Source organism: Macrosteles quadrilineatus, unplaced genomic scaffold (genome assembly GCF_028750875.1).
Source record: "Macrosteles quadrilineatus isolate MER2022 unplaced genomic scaffold, UCM_ALF_1.0 Scaffold_2__2_contigs__length_208266976, whole genome shotgun sequence".
In the NCBI taxonomy this organism is placed as follows: Eukaryota; Metazoa; Arthropoda; class Insecta; order Hemiptera; family Cicadellidae; genus Macrosteles; species Macrosteles quadrilineatus.
In genome coordinates, this window is record NW_026542595.1 from 156,046,040 (window position 1) to 156,050,998 (window position 4,959).

The following is a 4,959-nucleotide window of genomic DNA, read 5'->3' on the forward strand; positions in this document are numbered from 1 at the left end:
CGAACGAGCTAACCTGAAGGCAAGTGAGCGCAGCGAACGAGCTCCAACCTAAAGGTGAGTGAGCGTAGCGAACGAGCTCCAACCCAAAGGTGAGTGAGCGTAGCGAACGAACTTCAACCAGGACGTGATTGAGCCATGCGAACGAGATCATCTTGAAAATTAAACGTAACGGTACTTTCTTTCCATCGGTCTGTCTTAGGGGAAACCTATAACTTAGGCGATACGAAGTTCGCCGGGTCAGCTAGTATATATATATATATATTTATATATGTGTCCGTTAGCGCGATAACTTGAGCAAAAACGATCCGATTTTGATGAAATTTGGTACAAACGTGTAAACCTACGTTTATTCGAACGAGTTCGCGAACCAGCATGATCGGACGATGGGAACGGGGGTTTATGGGGGGTTTTATGGGGTAAAAATGGGGTCTTCCCACTTTTGACTCAAAAAACATAAAATTTTGCAATTTATTTCCAAACTATTTTGTAGAACTTAAGAAAACAAATAATTTAGTATATTGAAGCGTTATAATGCACCTAATGGTTACGGAGAAAATTCAAAAAAATTGTAAATTTAAAATTCCCATGTTATTCTTATGGAGAATATGTAAACTGTTGTAGTTTGCTTGTTTATTAACATTTTTTGCCCAAATTTGGAAAATGTTTTTATTTCTTACTAACTATTAACATTTTACATAAAAAACACTTTTACCCTCCCTGTTGCAGCAAACCTAAGTATGTGTTAAACTGATTCTATTTAAATAGGAAATAAATGTTGATATTTTTAAGGAGACATTTTAGTGTAAATCCAATCAGGCAAATGGAAATTCGCTTAGTCTGCAGGTTTGCTGCGGCGGGGGTATTTAGATATTAAGTTTTAATTTTTTTAAAGTCTAGCAGCTGTTGCTAACTTTCTATTCTAGATTAGCTTTTGGTATATTAGAATTTGCTTAACTAACAGCTGTAAACATTCAGCATTTTGTGTCATAAATTAAGCATTCGGATAAAAAAATAATGAAATTACATCAGTAGGGTTGACTTATTTATACTATGTGTAATGCTATAATTATTGATATGCTCATTTATTCGGTAAGAGGATGAAAGATTATTTAATATACGTAGTAAAATACTAGATTTTTTATCATATATTTTTAATGATCATATATTTTTGATCTTCATCAGACCCAATAGGCGAATTGATGATGATTGGAGTGTCCAATCGAAATCGATCACCACTTACCATCTTTTTTGTATATTTACCATCTTGTGGGTAACAGTATAAGCGTAAATATATGTTTTAATTGTTATAAGGCGTCTTTTTTATTTACTTTCTGTAAAATATTCCCTAAAATTTGTCAGATTTATTTCCTATTTAAATAACATTAATTTTAGTGTGTAGTTAGGTTTGCTGCTACGGGGAAGATATTCAGGTGTGTTTTTTATTGAAATATTGATAGCTTAGTATCAAATAAACAAAATTGCCAAATTTGATTAGAATATAATATATCCATAAAGAAGCAAACTACAACAGTTTATTTATTCTCCATAAGAATAACATGGGAATTTTAAATTAACATTTTTTTTAATTTTCTCCGTAATCAATGACGCTTACACTGACAAAAACACTTAAATAGCTCTTCTAAATGGTCTCTAGAGAGAAATTATGAAATTTTAAGTTTTTAGGATCAAAAATGGGAAAAATCTATTTTTACCCCATTAAACCCTCATACCCCATAAAACCCCCTGTTAAACCCAGTTCCAATCATGCTGGATAGCGAACTGATTCAAGTTTATTCCACCTTACCCAAGAAGCAAAAATTGTTGGCCCTTTGTTTCTGTCGATTGTTGGCCATCGGTATGTTTTGGCACTAAGTCTTACGGTCTTACGGTTGGCCAACCAACCAATTTTTAACAAAGGGCCTACCATGCCATGGAGCTTAAACATAATAACACAAAATAATAAAGATTTAGTATGAAAAGCACAATTATTAGTTGAGTAAATTGATTAAATAGTTCATAAAAACAAATTTTGAAAATAAACTAGAACATTTTTTGCCCAGATGGGTCTCGAACCTGATACCTTCGACTTATGAGCCCCTTACCTTATCTGTGAGCTATCTGTGATTGTTGATAATATGAGTTTTCAAGTGGTAAAAGAGTAGTTGACATTTGCAATGGTCGCAAAATACATAAAATATTTTTGATACTACAGTTATAATAATGATTCTATTAGGCATCAAGTAGTAGAATTGTTTTTCTGGGAGTTGGAGAGGATACTGGTATTTGAATATTGTTCAACTATTAAAAACTTCAAAAACCGTTAAAAAAAGTCAATAAACTTGGATATAAAAAGTCAAACAAATACAACTGAAGTTTCTTAGACAATTCATCGATTCCTGCACTTATTTTAAATTAACAACAACGTCTCACCTCCAAGAAGAGGTGGCACCCACCCCCAGAGGCGAAGCAACCCTTGGAACAGGGTAGATTTTGAAATAGAGGGTAAGTAGAAGTATTTTTCATACTGTGCTGATCCCAAGGTTTAAAATCCGCGCCAAGGCAAGGGACAACTCTAACCAACTATGACGTAACGCGGATTGATAAGAGGACAAAGACTAAAACTGGTGCATGCGCGAACTTCACTTGGAGCAGCGGCGTCAACTTCGAAAGTAGTGTGTCCCCGGTGTAGGACAATTCTAACAATATCTCATTCGTAGCTCAGAAATTCACGTTCGGCTGAAACTTGTACGTGCGTCAAAATGACAGCTAATTTCAAAATTTCTCTGAATTGCTAATTGGGGGTGTGTTTTAGTTTTATGTCGAGTCATTCGAAATTGTCGGATTGATGTTGCATTCGTGAGGAAATTTGTACATGCATCGAACTGATCGCAAATGTCTATTTCTTATCGATTTGTAAATGTTGTGACAGTCTTTCAATTGATTCAAAATTACGCCAGCTCGAAAAACAAAGAATTGATAAGTCCTACACAGTGAAAAGACCGTTGTCGTGAAAATTTCGCTCGGTCAGACAATGCTCCAAGTCAGTTTTAAATGTCGTCCGTGTGTGAATCTTCGTCAGTATTAGAGTTAAATGTGTTGACCTGTGTATGTAAGTAAAGGTTTTGTATTGTCTTTAAGAGATAGTTTAGTATTGCCAATCTGCCGTTTCTCACTTTTCTGGTACATACATAGTTTGCACAATCCTGTGTTATAGTTGGTCTGTCTATTTCATGTGCTAGTTGGTCAGTGAACTTAAGTCACATGTTCTTAAATTCAGAATTGAAAATTATTTATTAAACTAGAGAACCCGCACGGCTCAATGAGCCGCATAGTATGAAACATAACGCCGAGGAAAACGTTATGCTTAAATTCGAGTAATTCTAGTTACATCTTAGAGTTGTTTAAACACTTGTTAGAAAACTAATTTTAAATATCTCTATTTGTTTCGTCAAGGTTCACCTACATTATTTCTGCTCTCAGTCTTAACTGAATGCTAAACGATCTGCTTCAATTCGAGCTAACATGTTGCAACAAAGTTTTTCCAGCATTGAGAATTTAAGGAAACTGTTGCCTAGACATCCCCCTAATCAAACGAATTTTCTCCGTAGAGAATCCTGAAAAGTGAAATGACATCAACCATTTAATGTGCTCCATTTTTTACCCACAAACTCTGGGTTCTGCTTTGAATAGGCTATCGCAGCAACATCAGTGATAGTTTGTTAACGTATTTTAACGTGTTGTGTGTTAGTCACAGTATATGACCCGCACCATTCATTGGGGTTTCTCACGTTGTTCATTGGGGTTTCTCTTAATAGGCTTCCTGTCCCAAAGTTTTGAAAGTATGGATTCATTTGTCGAAATAGGTTGGATAACTCTTGTAGCTATAAGATTTGGATAGCAATTTTCATTTTCTCTTTTTGAACAGCGTATATTATTTGCCTCTCCTGAATCATAAAAATAAACTTGACTGTAACTACTCGATCGTTGAATACATAAACACTAATTCCTTCACTTATGTCTAATATTGCCATAAAAATTCAGTCAAAAAACTTTCTATAAGTTTGTCCGAACTGTTGTTTGAACTTATCATAGTCAAGGCATTATTATTGTTTGTACAAAGTTTTTTGAGATCTGTCAGTGTCAGAAGTAAACATTTCTCGCGTGCATTCATTTGATCTGACATTAGGCAAGTTTACCATCGTGACAACACTATGTGCGTTGTATATTTTTTCACTTCCAAAGTAATTTGCATAGCAGAGCTGGCAAATATTATTCATCTCACCAAGTGAATGTGTATATGGATGTGTATCTGTTAGACCAGGCCTATCTTTCTCTACTCTCCTTATACGCATAAGATGCCTTATTGTCTCCTCCTTCCGTTTTCAATATTTCTTTTTTGAACTCCAGGCATTTTCCGTTCTTCCAACAAAACTGATTAACTGTTTAACTTGGTCTTAACCTAATGAATACTAGTGTACGTGTTGCTCGAAATCGAGCAATTGCAAATAAGTAAAGTAGTTATTGAAAAACAAATAACTTAATAAAAACGAATAAAAATCATAATTTCCGATGAATTTAAGACTCAACGAATAGATTACGTGCTTGACAAATCTATATAATCAACATTTCTTGTAAATATTTTATTATTTTTCAAAGCTGATCTGGTTTTTTAGTGTAGTCTACAAATGTTTCCCACTTATAGTCGCATTAACTTGTCAATGTTGATCTTAGGCAATGATAAAGTAGTCTGCATGGTACCACCCATTGTCGCCAGTACGTTTACAAATTTCAGTCTTTTTTTATAGCGATAACATTATGTTTACATTACTTACGAACTACCTGATTCTCTGCATAACCTCTCTGACATAATTATATTTGCTTCAATTGGAATTAATTTGGCTAGTTATTGTTATAACGTAAATTATATTTACCTGGAAAAATGCAAAATTGAAAGACCTA